General features: G+C 51.1%; 1 protein-coding gene across 2 annotated transcripts in view; it reads left to right on the top strand.

Moving 5' to 3' along the window:
* The window catches only part of TFEB (transcription factor EB), a 54,353-nt gene that overhangs the window by 795 nt on the left and 33,540 nt on the right, over positions 1-20,018 (top strand). Inside the window, exon 1 of one of the 2 annotated variants that reach the window (XM_048219656.2) lies at positions 10,856-11,082. The exons of the other annotated variant lie outside the window; for it this stretch is intronic. The gene's annotated coding sequence lies outside the window, so the exon portion shown is untranslated. Of the gene's footprint in view, positions 1-10,855; positions 11,083-20,018 lie in introns of those variants that run through there. 2 annotated transcript variants of the gene reach the window in all.

Here is a 20,018-nt window from a genome sequence, read left to right as displayed (position 1 = left end):
CCACGCCCCCGGGGCTGGGCTGCTGGAGGGTGGCGGGTGGAAGTACTATCCCACCCTCCCTTCCCGTCTCTTCCTCCCCCTCAGGGTCTTGAGAAGCGGCCGGTGCCCGCGTCCCCTGGTATCCCTGAGCTCAGTCTTTTTCTCCCCTTTGCATGATTCCACGACCTCTGGGAACCCTAACCCAGAGCTCACCCTTCGCGCCCCCCTCCTTCGGCTCCCCCGAGCTCCCACCCATCTGCCCGCCCCTAAGTACCCCCCACCTTCTTAGTCTCGAATCCCGGAAAACACGCCCCCTTCCCCTTATTCCAGGAGTTCGTACCGCCCAACCCCTTGCCGTCCCGCCCCCGAAGTCCGCGCTCTGTCTTCTCCCCACCTCCCCGAACCCGGGTCAGCCACGGGGGCGCTGCGCGTGCACCTCCCTTCTCGAAGGGAGCGGGTTGATGCCAGCTCCGTCCCCGCCCCTCGGCCCCGTGCGGGCCGGGGGTTCTGGCTTCACGCGCGGCTGCCCCGAGCCGCTCCGGTTTGCGCGAGCAGGTTCGCGCCGCAGCAGCCTGGCGCGCCCCAGCCCGGCGCCGAGGGGGAAGGAGGGAGGGCGAGCGGGCGGGCGGGCGCGGCTCCTCTGCACGCGCGCCCTCGCGGCCCCGAGCTCCCCCTCCACCTTCCCTGGCCGCCGCTCACCGCGGAGTCCTTCCCAACCCAGTCTGCTCCACCCGGGATTCTCTCGCTTGTCTGTTCTGGGGACGGTTCGGCGCAGACAGTTTCTCGTCTAGACTTGAGCGCAGTGCTTCCTTTGGCTTTACGCCCGCTGGGAAGTGTCAATTAATGACCGCCCAGGCCCCACCCTGAGTGAGGGGGTCTTAGTCGAGCAGGGAAGGGGCAAGGTCTGTGCAGGCCCTTAGTAATACTTCTCAGATGTGGTCTTAGGCCCCTGCACCCACCCGCCTAGTCCAAGATTCCACTGGCCGAAGACCTGGCATTTCTTGGCGGGGGGGGGGTGGGGGGGTGGGGGGGGTGGAGGGGGGAGGTAGCTCTGGTTTCCTCTTGCGCGGCCAGATGCAGTTGGCTCATATCAGAACGTAGTTCCTGGCTCCTTAGCCTGTTTGTTCTGAGGCCCTCTCTGTGCCCAGTCTGGTGGATAGCCTCCAGGCCCTGCCCTCAGGCAGGTAACAGTCTGGGGGAGAGATGCCAGCAATAAAGGCCGGTCTTAGGCACAGCGGAAGGGGAGAGCCCTGCGTCGTAGTTTGCTGGTATGCTAGTACCATGCCTCAGTTTCCCCAGCCATAGGAAAAGAGCAATTCAGTTGGTCCCCTTCTTTGTGCCTGCCCCCTGTCTGCTGGGGTGGGCGAGTTAGGAACCGGAAAGAGTGAATGAAAGGCTGTTTGCGTGTCTCTGTGCTCTGCTTCTCTGGAAGCGAGCTGATACTGCTTACAGTTTACAAGGCCTGTTACAGCTGCAGTGCTATTTTGCCCGCAACTCAGCTCTGGGAGGGGCAGACAAATTGGAATCCTGTCCCCTGGAAGTGGTGCAGGGCATGGGGCAGGGGACATCCTCTCAGGTGAGCACCAAATCCATGGAGAACCAGCTGGTCTGGTGAGGGCTGAGGGCTGGGTGACTCACAGTCAGAGGTAGGCAGGGGGTGGGCAGGGGCAGGCAGGAGCCCATCCAGGAGCCTGGAATGGTGGGGATACCCAGTGCCCACCTCCAATGCCAGTCAGGCCCCCTTGGAGCCTCAGGGCTGGAAAGTTGGTAGGAGGGGCCTCCCACCCTTCAGGACTCGCTGTCCTTTGAGGGTCTGGCTTCTGGCCCTGACCCCTCTTGGGGCTTTGTTTATGGCTGTAATTGTATCATTAGCTGGAGTTTATAGAGTTACTTAGCACCTGCCCCCACAGGGAGTGGCCCAACCACCCCCTGGCTTCTGTCTCTTCCTTTTCAAAGTCAACTTGGTTTCTGCCGGCAGCAGGCAGCAGGGGTTTCCCCAACCGCAGCTGGCATGAATGTCAGGTTGGGCCTTTGTCCTAGGGATGGAGGGCAGTCAGCACTTGGGGCCCAGCTTGGGGCTGCCCTGGAGATGACCGTGGAAATTGGGTTGACCTCCTCTGATACAGAGGGAGGGTGGTCAGGATTTCTCGAGCTGCCCGAAGTGTCCACACCCCAGGATGCGGCAAGTGGATATGTATATAACGTCTCTATCTTCCTCTGAAAAAAGAGAGAGAAAAAGGTGCACTCCTTCTAGGCTGTTGTGAGGATTCAGGGTGGAGTGGTGTCTGGTACATGGTGAGTCCATAGTGTTGCTCTGTGTTTCACTGTGGGGCGTGTGTAACTGGTAGGAGTTTGTGTGTGTAGTTATGAGATGATAGGTATCTAGGTACCTGTGTGTAGATGAATTGTCTATGTGTGTGTCTGTGAGAGTATAACCACACGATACTATATTAATGGAATATTCACCTAGTCTCTCTATGCTATAACAGAACAACATTATAAGAAAATTTAGTTATAAATAATAGTTGCCAACATTTATTGTATATTTACTCTTTAGAGTAAAGTAGGAATGATTCTTTTCATTATCCAGATTCAGAGAAGTTAAGCAAGTTGCCAGAAGTCACACAGCCTGGAAGTGGTAAGGACTCTAACCTAGGTCCAACTGCCTCCAAAATCCATGTTCTGAATCTCTCAAGAAGGCCACTCAGGGTTTCTCAGGAGTTCTCTCCTAAACGGTGGGCAGGTGGGGGTTGGGAACCTTCTTTTACCCATGCAGGGTCTCGTGTTCCGAGTGGTAGGTGGGAACTCGCTGAGGCCTCTGCCCCAGGACCACACCTGTGTCCTGGCTGCTCTTTTGAACTGCTGACACAGGTGACCAAAGGACCTCTGCTGAGGACTCTCCTGACCGCCCCCCCACCCCCGGAGGGAGGAGAGGAGCTCAGACAAGGCTCCCTGGGTCTCCTTGGAAACCTCACACATTAACTTATCGTGCAGCCCTCACTCGGCACTTGTTTACTCAGATGTGGGGGAAAGGCTGTGGCAGCTACTGAGTGAGAACCAGCAGCGAAGTCTCGAGAACGCAGGAGTCCTCTCGCGGCCAGCCTGGATGGCTGCGGCAGGTCCCCCCTTCTGTCAGCCTCTTTTTCCATGGCTGGGAACCTAGATCACCTGTGGGGTCCCCTCCAGTGTGAACCTTCTACCCATCTCTGGCAAAGGCACCCGGACAGGAGGGGCTCCCCAAAGGGAGGCGCGTGTGCTACGGGGAGCAGTGGCTTGGGGGGCACTGCTGAAGTCTACTCCATAGAGCTTGAGCTCAAGGCTGGCCTGGGCAGTGCGACCAGCCAGTTTCTCTTGGGACATAGTCAGAGCCAGCATGTGCTGAGCTCTGAGCTAAGTGCCACGTCGCCGTCGCCGGGAGATTGTTGAGAACAGGAGCTCCAGGGCCGGGCTGCTTTGGCTTGGAATCCTACCTCTGTCACTTCCTAGCTGTGTGACCCCAGGCAAGCTGCTTCACCCTGCCGGTGGCTCCATTTGCACCTCTACAAAGCAAGGATTATGCTAGCACCTGCTTACTAGTGCTGCAGAGAGGGCTAAGAGATGTTTTTTAAGATTTTATTCATTTATTTTAAGGATAGCTGAAGCGGGGGGAGGGACAGAGTGAGAGAGAGAATTCCAAGCAGATTCTGCGTTGAGCTCAGAGCCCGACTCGGGACTCAGTTCTAGGACCCTGAGATCAGGACCTGAGCCGAAATCAAGAGTCAGACGTTTAACTGACTGAGTCACCCAGGCGCCCCATCTGTGCTGAGTATTTGGACACATGCTGCATATATGAGACCTAGAATAGTGTCGTGCTCCAAAATGTTAGTTATTAATCATAATGGACGCTTACAACTCATTTATTTCTTTATTTCTCATTTCCAAGTGAGGAAATAGAGGATAGAGAGCTCTAGCGAAGAAAAAAAAGACTGATGGGTTGCAAACAGGACCCCCCTGCTCATCTAACAGCCTGGAAAGAAATGCCTCACAGGGGGCTTTGCAGCGTCTGTGGCCACAGCCCCCATCATTCCCTGGTGACCACGCCCAGCCCAGCCCAGTCCCTGCGCTTAACAAGATCTCATAGGGAACCTGACCATGCTTGCAGCATCTCTACCGCCCCTGCCCTGCCCCGCCCCGCCCCTGGGGATTGCTTGGGTAGCATCTGGCCTGGCCCCTTACTACCCACCCCTGACCCATGGCTTTCCTCCACGCTTCTGCTGCCCGCCCCTCCTCCTCTCTGCACCGAGGTGCAGACGCCTGGCTGCGGTGTGAGTGAAGGCAGAGGTAATATCCCAGCCATAGGGCAGGATCTGGGACTTCAGTGCTTTGCTGTGGGACGTGCAGCAGTGGGTGACAGCAGAGGTCACCAGAGAGGGGCAGAGTCCTCACGGTTTTCTTTCCCTGGCTCTTAGGTGTGGGCATGAGGAGGAGGAGAAAGGAGGTCTCAGGACCCGCAACCCCTCTTCCTCCAGTCCAGCTTCCTGGGGGCAGGCCTCTTTGTTGGCTTTTATCCCAATAATGGAGACCCCAAAGTAAAATGTGATGCTGTGGGGATTAATCCAAAATTCCAGCAGGTTTTCCAGAAATCCATGGTCCATATTTCCTCCTCCCAGTCCTTGCTCATGCTCGTCCCTTCTCCTGGCACCCCCTCCTCTGCGCCCCTCCCTCTAACCAGGTCCTCTGTCCATCAAGGCGTACCTTCCTGGGAGCCTGGAAGATTGTTCCATCTGACTGTAGCCGTCACTGGATATTATGATCGCCTGGGGAGCTCTTAAAAAATGCTGGTACATTGGGAGCTCCTGGTGGGCTCACTTGGTAGAGCATGCAGTGCTTGATCTTGGGGTCGTGAGTTCAAGCCCTACATAGGGCGTAGAGCTTACTTAAAAAAAAAAAAAACAAAAAAAAAACAAAAACAACCTACCAGTGCATCTGAATCTTGAAAGAGGAGCCTAGGCGTCAATATGTTAAAAAGTCCCCAAATGACTTTGATGCCCTTTCTCCAGGGCAGAGACTCTCAAACTTGCGTGGGCATCAGAATCACCTGGAATTGCTAGGGCTTTACCCCCGGGTTCCTGACTGAGTAGGTCCAGAATCCGTAGGGCTGCAAATTCTAGTAGGTCTGGAATTTGTATTTTGGGTGAGTTCTCAGGTGATGCTAATGCCGCTGGTCCCCAGACCACGCTTTGAGAACTACTCACTGCTTCGCGGCTTCCCAAGCAAGAGCTTTCTGTCTCCCGGGTCTCTGATTGCTTTGGGTCTCTTAGGCCTGTCTTCTTTCTGAAGCCAGGTCCCAAGGGGTGGGGACCACTGTGAAACCATTTGGTGACTCCTAATCCCTGGGATCATCAGCCTCCCTTCCCCTCCCTGGCTCTTACCCCCACCTCCTGTTAAACTGACCTCGGTCCGGCCTTGCAGTCTCGGCACCGCCCTCTGGGACGTGTGCTCAGGAAATATTTGATGCTTGAACAAGGTGAGATGAGGTGGACACCAAAGGACAGCGCTGTCCCCAAGAGGCATCAGAACGCGGGGCAGGATCTAAAGCGCCTGCGAAAGTGCTTGGAGCCAGGGTGGCATTGCTGGATTAGGGGGGCCCTTGGCTCTGTTGAAGTAGGCTGTAGAAAGACCCACCGTGTGACTTTACCTGCCTACCCCGTGGTGGGCAAGTACGGCATCAGTGCTTGAATTGTGTTTCTTATGACTAATAAAAATGATGAAATGTGCACAGAAAGCAACTGTGCCCTTCTCCTTCCTCACCCAGACTAGAGATGTTGGCAGGGGGGTGTCACTGTGGGAATGCAGGTGTGTCTCCATCATCTTCTAGGAGGTCCTGGGCCTTGAGGGCAGCAGATAGTCGGGCCACCTTGGGGGCTCACCTCTGGACTCTTGGGGTGGATCCTTCCTTGGAAGCTGGAGGAGTCGTGCTGGGAGGTGAGAAGAGGTGGTGCCAGGGTCTTCGGCCCTGCAGGGGGGTGGCAGGGGGGGCTTGGCGCCTGAGCTGATCAGTCAACAGGTGAACGGAACACTCCAGCGCCAGCACCCGGAGCCCTGAGGTTGGATCTGTTTTGTGTGCTCCTGTGTCCCCCAGGGCCCAGAAGAGAGCCTGGGGACCCAGTGGGCGCTCAGTAAATTTTTGCGGAGTGAGGGCATGAGTGTGAATTGAGCCCCCATCAAGTGCCCAGAAATGAGAACACAACGGTTCTCTGCCCTGCAGGCAGGGTATCAGCTTCACTATCTAATACTCAGGGTCGGGTACACAGCTGGACAAGGAGAAGCTCCCTGTCTCTCCCCCGCCCGCCCCCCCCGCCACCTGTTCTCCCCAGGATCCAGGTCCAGCTTCACTCTGGTTTAGGGCTGACAGTCTGTCCCTTCCTGTAGAGAGTTTGCCAGCATCCCCCCGCATCCCCCCCCACCCCAGTTCTACCAGTGGGTCTATGGGGTGGGGCTTCGGTTTATTTTCTCTTGTTTGCCAAGGGAAGTCACAGCCTGTCCTCTGCCTTGTTTATAATTGGTTTGGGGACAGCACCTGCCCCAGCCCCCCCTGCAGTCCCTGAGAGGTACAGAGTGGCCAGGAGGTGACACACTATCCTGTCCAGCCCCTGTTGCCTGTTGTCCCCTCCCGGCTCTGGCCAGGTGTGCTCTCAGCTGCCCCTGCAGCGGGGTGCAGCTGGCTCTGCTGTGGGCCGGCTGGCGCTGTGGTGCTGGGAGCCTTAGAAGCTAGCTGCTGCTACCCCATATTTTGGAGAGTGGAGGACTGAGGCCTGGGGAGCATGAGGGAGCCTCTCCAGCACCGCACGGCCTGGGACACCATTAGGGGCAGCAGGCATGAACTGAGCACCTCCTGGGTGCCTAGCGCTGTGCCGTTTGAGCAGGGTGGGTGGGAGTGAGCTCGTCCCTCAAAGCTGACAGGCCAGCGGGGAATTGCAGGAACCACAGACGACAGAGAAAGGAGGATTGGTGGAAGATAGTACAGAAGTACGTATGAACGAATGGAAACGTGTCCAAGCCTGGCCTTTTGCTCTGAAACGCGTTCTTCCTTGGTCTGGAGAGAGTTCTTACCAAAGGGCTCGTGCCAGCATGGAGACCTTGGCTCAGCCCTACCCACCCTCTGGGCCCCAGAAAGGGCAGCTCTATTGCTCCCTGGATCCTTTTACCGGGGGGTCACCTCTGCAGACCCGGGAAGCTTCCCTCCTGGACAGAGTCCTTCCTTTCAGGAAGACTGGAGGCTGCTCAGTGCAAGGGGAGGCCAGGGGAAGGCAGCTGGCCACCCACCTGCCATTTGGAAGCCCCGGGCCACGGGGGAGGTACTAAATTGGGCCCAGCAGCTCAGACCTCTTTGGGCCTGCCTGTTGCTGCGCCCCCAAGACTTGACCTGGAATCTGGGGCGGTGGTTCTGCACCGCCCCCACCCTCAGCACCTTTTCTCCTCCCCTCTTTCCTTTGCCCTCCACATTCCCATCCCTCTGAACCTTCCTCGTGTCAGCCTAACGAGCCCTGCTGTTGCGGGCCCAAAGAATGGCCCAGGGCAGGGTGAGATGGGTGTGAAGGTGCCCACCCTGACACCTCCCCTTGCCCTTGAGCAGCCAGGGGCTTGCGGTGGCTGGGTCACCCTGAGGTGGTGGTGGGGAGATGGGCCAAGGGGTAGCCACCCCTGGCCAGCTGGGGGAGCCCCTCCACAGACAGCCCCCAGGCATCATCAGATACTCCAGACCTGTGACTGACTATAGATTCCCCTCCAGTTTGTTGGGCCTAATTATAGTGGTTTTCAAAGCCAGGAGTGAGAAGATAATATTAGAACTTCCGTTTCTATTTTTTTTTTATATCCCATCCTTTTCTCCCCCTTTTTATTGTGAAATACACCATCACTGCTGATAAGAGCATAAACATACATGTATGCTGCAGTAAGTAATCGTAAACACCCAGGTAACCACTGCCCAGATGAAGAAACAGAATGTTGGCCGCGCCCCAGAATCAGCTTGTGTGCCCCGCCTCTGTCATAACCCCTTCCCCCCAGAGGTCTTTCTGATCATCAGTTCTTGCTTTTCCTTATTACGGAACCACTGATGTCTGCAGTCTTTATCGGAAGAGTTTACTTTTGCCTGATTTTGAATTTGATACAGTTAGCATGACATTGAATGTGTTCTTTTGTGTCAGGTTATTTCCGTTCCACATTTCGCTTGTGAGATCCACCCAGGTGATGACGTGTAGCTCTCGTGTGTTCGTTTGCACTGTTGTACAGTGCTCCCCTGTATGAACTTGCCATCATGTTTGTATCCACCCTGCTACTTGTGGACGTTGGGGCTGCTTTCCTTTTTTGGCTACCATGAGCAGTCCTGTAGGAATATCCTCGGGTGTATTTCCTGGTGCATCGGTGCGTACATTTCTCCAGAGTGCCGATACACCTGAATGGAATTGCTAGAGCACAGGATGTAAGAGGGAGAGGGCCAAGCAGGCTCCACGCTGAGCGCGATCCCTGATCCGGGGCTCGATCCCATGACCCTGAGATCATGACCTTAGCCGAAATCAAGAGTCGGATGCTCAACCGACTGAGCCACCCAGGTGCCCCACCTTTAATAAATATCTTGTTAAGTGGTCGTACCAATTTATTCCTCACCAGTGGCCCCTGAGATCCTCTTGCTCCATATTCTAGCCAACACTTGGTATTGCTAGACTGTTTAACTTCTGCCCTGCTGGTGAGTGTGGCACAGTATCTCATCATGGGTATAATTTGCATTCCCCTTCTCATCTTTTTTTATAGATCTGTTTTTGTGGATGTTTGCTGACCTGTGTGATCTATTCATACATCGGTATTTATAAGCGATTTATGAGAAAAGCGTATACTGGGGATGCTCGACATTTTGTACTCATTAGCGGTGTGCGGTCAGCATGGCTGAAAGACTGTGACAGTACCGAATGCCAGGGAGGGGCCGCAGGTTGGGAGGCCGGAAGGTGGTCTTCAGAGGAGACCCCTGATGGCGCAGCCTCTGCCCAGAGTGTACCAAGGTCCTCTTGCCCGCACATCTGGCAGAGGAGGGGGAAAGCTCTAGGACTAGAGCCCTCAGCAGATAGCGTACAAATTAGCAGGTGCCTGTCCTTCAAGGTCTCCTCGGGCAGTCGTTCTCAACTGGTGGTGATTTTTGCCTCCAGGGGACATTTGGCAATGTCTGATGACATTTTTGGTTGTCACAACTCAGGAAATGCTACTGGCATTTAGTAGGTAGAAGCCTGGCATGCGGCTGAACACCTAAAATGCTCAGGACAGCCCCCCGAAGAGGCATGGTCTGGCCCGGAGTGTCAGTGCTGAGGTTGAGAAACTCTGATCTGGGAGCGGAGCCAGGAGACTGAGATTTGCCATGAACTTGCTGCATAGCCTTGGGGAAGTCTCTTCAGTGCTTGAAGCCTCAGTCCCCTCCTAGGGACAATGAGGGTATGGGGCGGGCTGTGCCCTCCCCTTCGTGAGGCCGTTGTCAGGACTAGGGAGAGGGAGCTTGTGTAGGCACTTTGGGAAGCATCCCTGCCAAGGGGCCTCTGCTCCTTGTTTCCTTTGTGGTACCAGCCCCTCCCCCTTGACTGTGCTCCCTGTCCGCTGAACTGGAGGTGTCAGGTGACCAGCTGTGGGCTCGGCCCTGGTTCCTGCTATTCCAGGCCTCAGGGCTGTGGGGGAACCGCCCTGAGGGCCCCAGGCTTTTGATGAGGGCAGCAAAAATGAGGGGCTCTCTGGGGAACCCCGGGGCCCAGGTAAAGCCATTTCTGACTTTGTCCTTAGCTGGGTGGGAGTCCAAGGTTATGTGGGGTGATAAGGGGTGCCTGTCATATTCTTTATCTGAGGCCCTGTTGGAAGTCCGGGCCATGAGGGGTGGAAGCCAGAGGTCATTCTTGGGGGCTTTGTACACCCAGGCCAGCCTCCTACTTACTCTCTGTGTTCTTCCAGAGTTGCTATCCCAGGGAGGGCCTAGGCTTGGGTCAGAGTCTGGGTCAGAGCCCTCGGGGCCTCTCTGACCTCCCTGTTCTGGGGTGCACTTTACCTCTGTGGCATCTCCAGCCTCCTCCAGAAGTCACGGCCTGCCTGACCTTTCCACCGCACTGTCCCTTCCCGAACCATACTCTCACGAAAGGGCCTAGTGAACTCATCCACCCTGAGGGACAGGTGACTGACAGTGGCTTCGTGATTGCCAGCCTTTCTTGACAAGGAGTATTACCTATCCAAGGTGGGAATCCCTTCCTTAGGCACCAGAAAGAAACGCTAGTGAAATGTCCATTTCTTTGACAGGCTGTTAGAGAAGTACTTTGGGGGCTGAGGAACCTCTGAAATCACATGTGTAGCAAGAGCATGTTGTCACAGGTGAAAATCGTGTGGCGGCTCATACCCTCCCAGAACTTCATAGAGTGATCTTGGTCTCGGGGTCCATTCTAAGGTGGGCTGTATAGGAAGACTATGAACTGGTGTCTGGAGGCCCTGGGAAGGCCCAAGGCCAAGATGGCAGATACATGGTCAGTCAGGAAGGTGGTGGACTGTAGGGCTTCAGGCTAAGAGGATCCATGTCTCCAGGAAGGGCTGGGAGGGTGTGTAGGTTAGGGCTAGGCCTGCATTGGACCTGGTAGGGTTCCTGAAAATTCTTGCCCCTCTGTGCCTCTCCATCTTGGTGCAGGGGCAGCATGGCCTAAGCCCTGTGAGGCCGGGCTGTGTGGGTAGTGTGGGGGGGTGGCTGTCAGAGGCTCAGTCTGGGAGGCGGGAGGGCACTATAGGGGTCCTGGAGCCCAGGGTAGGTGAGATGGGGTGAGACGTGTTGGGAGCCTGTCTGCGTCGGGTAGTCTTGTGGGTATGCGAGGCCTTCCGGGCGGGCGTGCGGTTCCCTCTGCACTGTGAGTAATCCTCGGCCACACTTGCAGCTCCCAGGGGATTGTGCAACTTCCTCTCAGGCTGAGGTGCAGGGGGCTGGGTGAGAAACAGTACTGGGGAGAATGAGGAAACTGGGTCCAGTGCCTGGGGCAGGGGCCTGGCCCTGGGCTCTGGCCCCCCAAGGAGCTGAGCTTTCCCGGGGGCTCCTTCCAGGGGACCACTGTCTCCCAGGTATGAGGGAGTGTGTGTGTGTGTGTGTGTGTGTGTGTGTGTCCTGGGCAGGCGGGTGAGTGGGGATGAGCCCCCCCCCCAAGGGCTGCACTGGCAACCAGGTAGCTTTTGAAGAGGGTTAGGGGAGATATTGAGCAGGGTCAGGGTTGGGGAAGCAGGTGGCACAAAGGAGGGGTCCCTGGCCAGGCTTGGGGGGGACAGGGGACGGGGATGGTGGAAAGCGAGGGAAATCAGGAGTCAGAGGCACTGGCTCCTGCCGTACTTCTGAGGAGCTATGCAACGCAGGTGACCGCAGCACCCCCTGCCCGGTCTCCACATCTCCAGGCTTGTTTAGAGGCTCTGGTGAGGAGGTAACGATGTGCGTAGCCTGGCGCCAGCCAAGCTACAGTACGTACCTCCTTGCCTCGGGGACTGGGAGCAGATACTCTGCCGGTGCCCCTGGGTTCGAATCCTAGCCCTGCTACTCCGCAGCTAAGTGATCCTGGTAAATCACTTAGCCTCTTGGTGCCTCAGTGTCCTCATCTGTAAACGGTGTGGGTTCATTCAGGGGCTTAAAAGGCTTAATTGACGTAGAGCGCTCAGGGCCGCTCTTGGTACACAGTACGTCCGCGCTCTGCACAGGTGAACCTTTCCATGGTGCGTAAGCATGTTTGTGGACAGCAAAAAACTGCCCGCTGTTCGTGTGATTATTTTTGATGGCAGGGCTTTGAGTTGGCACTGGGGATGATAATAAGAAGCGCTCACATTTCCCAGGCCTTACTTCCTTTCAGGTACTGTGCCAAGGGCTTGACCTGCATCAGCCCCTTGAACCCTCAAGAGTCCCCCCTTGGGGTGGGTACTGTCATTACCCCATTTCATAGCCGGGGATGTGGAGGCACAGAAGGGGTGAGTGACTTGCCTCAGGGCAGTGTATCAGGGGGAGGAACCGCAGAATGGTCCACCGGAGCCCTGAAATGGACCCGTCGCCCATCCCAGCCCCTTTCCTGGGTTTATCCGGAGGAGGCGGGTTGGTAGGAGGGAGCAGGGCCCCTGTGAAGGCGAGAGGGCCTCGGGCCAGTCTCCAGTCAAGTAGCCAACTAACATAGAGTGAAGTGAACACAGGGAATGGCTTTTTCGTGATTGGAGTTGGAGTGAGCTTCCTGCCAGTGTGTGGAGTCAAGAGAGGGGCTGCAGACCCTGAGCTGGGGGCGCGGTATGGTGCAGGAGTTATGAATGGGGCCCCAGATTCAGACAGATCTGGCTTTGAATTCTGCCTGAGCCATGTACTGTGTGACGCTGGGCCTCAGTTTCCTCACGTGCAAAACCAGGGTACTAAGAGTCCCTACCGCTTAGGGTGACGGTGAGGATACACCGAGATACCATACCAAGGTGCTTAGCACAGGCCTGGCCCAGAGTGAGTGTCTGATGAATGGGTGCCTTTATTAGGCACCTGTTGTACAGAAGGTCATGTCCTGGGCGGGGAGTCGGGGCCACACAGATCTCCCTAGAGGGCTCTAATTTGAACTGTGGAACAAGGCCACTAACGGGACCCTAATTTCTGGCCATGAAATCAGCTTAGTGGGTCTCAATGAACGGTTTTGTTTTGTTTTTTTTTTTCCAATGAAAAAGAAGATATAGAGAGAACAGCCAGTGCATTGCATGCTATTGGCCAAGTGTTGCTTTGTGCAGCTTTTCTGTTTCAGGTTCACATGTGCGTATATGTGTGCTGTGTGTATGTGTGTGTGTGTACTGGGCCAAATATTTTTCTGTAGATCATGGTCAAGATATTTGGGTCACTTCCTTAGAGATTGCCTCCCTCTTGTGCAATGTTTATGGAATACCTACTGAGTGCAAGACCCAGCATCACATGCTGGGGGCCAGACTGGGAATTCTGGGCCCAGTTCTTAGCATGGTGTATGTGGGTGAGTGGGCCCTGTGGGGGGTCAGCAGAGGGTGAGGTGGCGAGGGAAGGCTTTCTGGGTGATGACATACATTGGGTAGGGGCAGTGTGGGGGTGACAATGCCCAGGGTGAATGGTTGACTCGGGGTCTGGAGCTAGAGAGCCATCTTGGGAGGTGGGGGCTCCCTGTCAGTGGGCTGCAGGGCCAGGCCTGGCCGGAAGTGTCCATGCTAGCTAGAGCAGAGGACTGGGTGGGGGTCATCCCAGGGCACTGGGCAAGGACTGTGCCCACCTTCTCTGGCTGGGGTGGGGTGGGGTAGAGGAAGACTCAGGATTACTGATGCTCCTCCCGTCCCCAAGACTTGCAGGGTCTACAGTGGCTTAGTAAGACCCAGGGCCTGTGCCTTAGCTGTTTCCTCCCCTCCCCTGAGTCTTGGGAGCCTCCTGAGCGTTCTCCCCTCTACTGTCCCAGCTAGCCTCAGTGAGTCTGGCCTAGAACCTGGATCAGCCATGAGCCCTGGTCCGGGGGCCAGAACCCTTTCTACTACTTAGATCTCTGCCCAGGGCCAGTTGGGGCCTCAGCTTCTTCATCTGTAAAGTGGGCATACTAACCCCTGAGCAGTCGGCCTTCCGGTTGGGGGTGCTAGTCTTGTGACCTAATATGGATGAACTGGCTGTAGGAAGTGTGGAGGGTTCTGGGTGGATAGTCATTGTCATCTCTAAAGTTGAGCGAGCTGGGAAAGGTCATGAGTACATCAGCTGCCTGGCTGGAGAGCCCCCGCCTCCCCACCCCATGACCTGGGGCTGTGGGGCAATAGTGGGGAGAGGCCTGTGACCCATGGTGAGCTGGGACTATCCCTGGCTCTGAGGGGGAGATGGCCTTTCAGGGGCCTCAGAGGATGAGACCCAGGTCAAACCTGGGTCTGGGAACCCCCATTTCCAGAGTCCTCCCCTACAAGGGGCACCCTAGGAGCCCCAGCTTGGAAGTGTTGCCAGGTGGGGGGGCAGTGCTCGGGGACTGACCAGCGGAGGCCAATTTCCAGGAAGCCATAGGTGGCTTCTAGCCTGCTGTGCCCAGAGCCCAGAGGCTCAGGTGTGAGCTCCCACAGTAGAATATGGTATCTAATGATAGGTCCCATATACTGAGCACCTGTTTCTGGGCACTGGGTTAAGTGCTTTTGTGCATTTGCAAATTTAATCTTCACAATAGCCTAATACACAGGTCTTTTATTATCCGGTTTTATAGATGAGCAAACTGAGGCCCAGAATGGTGAAGTCTGTCCCCCAAGGGGACCTAGCCTAGTGAGTGGCAGAGCTGGGCTGAGGCTGTGAGTTCTGGATTCAGGTTGCCAGGGTTGAACTCTGGGCGGTACCTCCGACTAGCTGTGTGACCTTGGACACAAGTGACTGAATCTCTTTGACCCTCAGTTTCTTGCTCTTAGAGATGGGATAACATCAGTGCTTTCCTCAAGGGTTCTTGTGAGAATTACAGGAGATAATGCAGGTGACCTGCTGCCCATAATAAGGGCCCAGTAAGGGCCCAGTAAGTACGATCTGCCTCATCGTCTCCTGCCTGCAGCAGTAACCTGCTGGGTGACCTGGGCCAGCTGTCTGCTGCTGACCCCTTCCTCATGTAGGGGAGGAAAACTTTTTCCTTCTTCCCTTCTAGGTTCTTTGGCTGGCCTAATAATTAAATTGACGTAAGTCAGATGGACAGAAGAAAAACAAATTTAATTTTGTATGTACAAGATCCCCAAAGATATGAAGCTCCAAGAAGTGACCAAAGCAGGCAGCTTTTATACCATTCGGACAAAGAAACAATACATTTGTGAAGAATTGACAACAGAAAGGGGTTTGGGCTTGGGGTAGCTAATTAGTAAAGAAGTAACAAGGGTTGTTTATACAGCCTTCTGGGCCCTGAATTCCCTCTTTCTGGTGATAAGGGTGTCTCTCTGCCTCCTGGTACAGGGAGGGTACCTTTCTGGTGGGAGATTTATTTCCTGCTCTCAGGGGCACAAAGGAGGGGCGGAGTGTCCTTCTTGTACCTGCTGTCTCTTAAGTAACTTTAATTCAAAATAATCAACATGGCAAAGCGGCGTATTTGGGGTGGTGTGTTTTGTTCCCCTTCGGTTTCACCTGAAGTCTAGAAGCTGGGCTGGTGAAGTGCTCCATTATTTCATTGGATTAATCTTGAAAAGAGGTCAGTTCAGTTAAGCAGTTGTGTTTCATTTTAGCAGATGGGATGGTCCTGGGCACCCGAAAGTGAGGCCTCTGTCGTGTGAGAAATCAGTACTCAATAAGGCATTTTTATGGAAAGAAAAGCAAACCAAAGGTGAGTGACCAGAGCGGACTACGATCCCAGTTTCTGAGTTCTGGAGGCAGCTGGCTGAGAAGGTTTCGAGATGTCAGGCTCAAAGCATCTTCAGACGGAGTGAGGGCAGACGGGCAATCTGCCAGATCTCCGCGGTTGGCAGTTTGAATGTCTCTGGTGATCTTTACTGAGTGGTCCGCACAGCAACAGGGTTGCCTCTGCATGAGCGGTTGTGGTGGTTTCTCTGAAGTTTCCCTCAAGTTGTTCACACGGGGTAGGGCTTCAGGGAAAAGGGCAGCTTTTATTCTTAGTGATTCTACGTGAAGAGTAGAAGAACATTGGGAGCGTTAGTTTGGAGAGTTGTAGTCAAGTATTGGAGGAAACAGGTAGAAAAGAAAACTTCATTGATAGCTAATAGCACTAGAATCTGATATCCAAAAGGATGTACTATAATTTTTCATCAAAACAATTTTTTTTCTCTACAGTTACCCCCATGACTACCAAAGGTCATCAAAGTAAGACTAATTTGTTTGCAAAATGGGTTTAGTTTGAATAAACTTAACTTACTATTTATAAATGCAGCAAGAACTTGCAACAGACTATAGAGAATATTTTCATCTGCTTTGTTGGAACTTTTCCTAAGGAATCTCAGATTGGACTTTTAAAAGCCTCTCGAGGCGAGGAAGCTGAGGAAGGACGTGTCATCAGGCTTTACCTGCAATCACTCTAGATTTAGGTTAATTCCTCTTTTCTCAGAGTCCCCCAAATATCCTGAGGTTTCTGTGCCTGCTGGGAAGTAACTTTCCTTACTCACCTGGTGAGGCTGCTGGGAAGCCTGTAAGCAGGGTACCAGGCTGATTTCTCCAACAGGCTTTATTGGCTCCACAGAATCCACTTTAGTTCCTTAAAGCTGTCTGGTCGTATCTGAGTCGATGCACGTCTCCCTCAAATATTACATTCCAGTCAAAGCCTTGCTAATATAGCCAACGTTTCCAGTTGTGCCCTGTTATTGGGAGAATAGGTATTTATTGAACTTGTGTAAATAACTATATTGTCGTGAAAATAAGAACACTCACTAAGAGTTTTCAAATTCTGGAGGCGTCAGGTAGGGAGAAAAAGGTCAATGTTTCAATCCTACCGACAAAGGTATAATTTACCAAATTGCTGTAAATCATGGTTTTTTTAAGAGAAAAAAGATTTTTTTTTAAAGTCTGGAAAAAATGAAATATTAAAGATCCAACAATGTTTTAAATAAAAAGTCATAATAATCGTCATCATCTTTATCAGGTAACTCAGTTTCATGTAATTAAGTTTTGTTGGTATTGACCTTTTGTTAACAGTTTTATGAATCCAGTTTTCCCTTAGAGTTCTGCCAGTTTTTGCCCAGTTCAGTGTTATGATCTGCAAGTTACCAGAAACCCACACTCTAGAGTACTTGTCGGAGGCCTTTCAGTGACTCTTTCTGAAGATGAAACACTTTTGTAAAAGTGTCAGAGTAAAACAAGAACTTACATAACTGACAAAACACTTAAAAATGCCTACGGTTAAAGATCTGATTAGAGCTCATTATAATGTTATTGACAAGGATAATTGATTATTTCTGTGACATACATTTTATGATAATAACTAGAATTACAAGTGATAAGATTATATTAAGACATTTCAGATTTCTAGGGCTTTCATACAGTTTCTGGGACACTTATAACATAAACCTATACAAATACATGGTAAAGAAGACTTCGCTTTCTTGGACAGTGCTTCCCATGTGATTTAACATAACAAATAGGTCTAATTAGTTTAAAATTCCCTCCCACCACAGTTTAAGTTTTGTTATTGTTTTTGTTTATTTTAAAAAGAGAAAGAACAAATCGTTTCAGATATTCCAGAGACCCTCTAGAAAATCCCAAAGTTAGTTTAAGGTCAAAAGGACTTTATTTAGAATTTGATTTGGGGAAAGTTTGTCGAACAATATTAAAAAGACTTGAATGCGTGCCAAGAAGATCATAGAGCATAATGAAACAATACTTAATTATCTATTTAACCAAAGTGACAATAAAAGATTTTAAAGGCAAATATAGAAGGTTCTATAGTTGTGAGCAAAACTTAGCTCTTTTCATATTGAGAAGACTTAGTTTCCTTAGGTAATCAAAGGCCTGATAATAAAGACAAATTTAAAAGGTTAAAAAAAAGGAGGGGCAGGACGGGGGGTGGGGGGGGCAGCTAAAAAAAAAAAAAAAGACCTTTTATAATCTCTTATCAGAGCAGACCAATAGTCCAAGAAAACTTTGTCCTATTAGCAGTTTTAGTTTTATAATAGCCAAACTATTGATATTAAAGCTTAGTTTTTAGAACCCTTCTAGTAACAATTTGATTTTAGCCACATAGGTCACACAAAGTAAAATTCTCTCACTCTCTCCCTTTCTTTAACTGTTTTTTAAATGTATCTTCCATACTTCATAACCTTTCCTAACCAAAAAAACTACACCCTGCTTTTTTTGCATAGAGTTGTTTCCCTTACTATTTCTAGTAGTGATTACATATATTAATTAAAATGTTTAACCCTTAAACATTTTAACTTTTAGTGAAAACTAACAAGTAAACAATGGTGAACTGTATGTTACCGCAGCAGTCTATAAATTGGCAAATTTATAAATATATTTTATAATTTCTAGAAGCATGTGCCTTTTTTAATAGTACAATATTTTAATGTTGTCAAGACGTCTTTAACAGACCAAAATATCTTTAGTTCCTCTGTAATAGGAAGACAAAATTTGGTAAACTTACGTTCAGTAATTAATGTTCAATATTTTACTTGGAAATGATATTGATATTCAATGAATTTCTATTATTTAACTTAGCAGAATTAGTGGTGGGAGTTATCAAAAGATTTGGGAAACTTTTTAAAGTAGACATAGTATAAAACACAATTATTGTTGAAAAGTGTACGTAAAAAAAGTTATTAAAAAAAAGTTTACTTAAACATTCTTATCCCATTCAGCTATCTAAATTACCTGTTTTAAACATTATTACTTTTAGATTACCCACAAAAACTTCATGAGACGTTAGACAAAATCAGACATCATCCCAAGGTATTTTTCCCTGCCGACAAATTTTGTAATGGAAAACGTAAACGTACTTGACCAGTAAACCACGGTGGAGTAAAAGTTGTATGTTTGCATCATAATTAATGCTCAGAACTCTGAAGGCACATCTATTTTAATTAAACCAACAAGCTTCAACAAGCTTTTCGTTCCCAAAGATTATCGCAGATCAGTGTGAACTTAAAAAAAACATTGGCTTAATTTTCCTATTTCTGAGTTTTAGTATTCCCTGTCCTTCCAAGTGCTTGTTTCCCCAACTCATTAGAGCTTTTACAGATTAACTTTGGCAATACCATCTGGAGGTGGAAAAATACCATATATTTAGAGCATGCATACAGACACATGTAAATACACAGAGGGACACAAACAGAGACTTTGTAGCCATTGTCCTACAATTTTAGCTGGGAGTCAGGTGCAGTAATACAAAACTCGCAAGTTTATAGAACAGTTGGATCCAAATTGTGTTTCCGGCAGTTGGAACAAGTTAAGTTTACCCACTCAGATGGCTAAAGCTTTTTAAAAAGGACATCTGTGGGCAAGACTACAAGATTTTGCATTAGCCCAATTTTCAAATTGTTCCTTTTTTTTCTCCGCCTGATGAAAAACTTCTCCCTAAAGTTTGCATTTCAAAGAATGGCTCTTAAGGTCCTAGAGAGGATGCGAGCAGAAAATCTGTATCACAAAGGCACAGAGAAAGTATCGAAGTCTTTTCCAAGGAGTTTTGGGTATGTTTGCCTCTTATCAGAGGTCTAGAGTAATTCCTATTTACATTTTTCCTACTTTTTCTTAAGTGCAGGATAAATTCTGTTTCCAATGTCCTGATCTTTTACAATATCTGTGAGCATTCGGAGATGAGTAAGTGAGGTTCGGGGATTGGTGAAGAGAGGTGGGATTCGAAGTGTGTCTAGAGCCACATTTCTGGCTTTGTAGAGATTTGCAAGACAAAGACATTTGTTTCCAGTTCCCCGAGGACTGGATTGTAGCCTGAATAACAAGGGGCTGACCTGCCCATCCAACTAAATTTGCTTCTTTCTATCAGGGAGATTTCCAACTGAGATGGGAAAATTTCTACATCCTAGAGATTCCAGCTGTAAAACAGTGTGTCTACGAGTCTGTCTAAAGCGTTTAACAAAGGCCTTTCTGGACCGCTCACCTTGCGGGGGGCGGGGCGGGGCGGGGGGGCTCTATTCTTGTTCCTGTTACTGAACATTTTCCTCCAGCTGATGCATTGCCTGATCATTTGTAGGAGGGCCTGGGAGAAAGTCCAGTCATCTGTTTTCTTGGTGAAGAGGGGGAGGGGTGCTTTTCCCAGGGAGGCCGCCTGGCTTGTCTGATAACTATAGTATAATCACCGGGTGGGAAGAATGGTCCTTGGCAGCCAGTCGAGGTCCCTATGAGTGGGGTTGTGAGTGACCACTCGTCTTTCTAACTCTTCTTTAAATTTGGTAGGGTCCTCTCAAAGTGGAGGCAAAACGGGCTTTGTAATTTCATTTGGTTGAAAAAGTCCTTCAGGCTAGCCACCCTATGCCTCTGTGTCGTCTTTCTCTTTTGATCTTTCCATAGGTACCAATAAGGCAAGTATTTAGAATGAGCGCTCTCAGTTTGTGTGTGTGTGTGAATATAAGTTTGTTCAAGTCAAAGAATC

The sequence above is a fragment of the Ursus arctos genome, unplaced genomic scaffold (genome assembly GCF_023065955.2).
Source record: "Ursus arctos isolate Adak ecotype North America unplaced genomic scaffold, UrsArc2.0 scaffold_29, whole genome shotgun sequence".
NCBI lineage: Eukaryota > Metazoa > Chordata > Mammalia > Carnivora > Ursidae > Ursus > Ursus arctos.
This window is presented reverse-complemented; position numbering and strand designations above follow the sequence as displayed.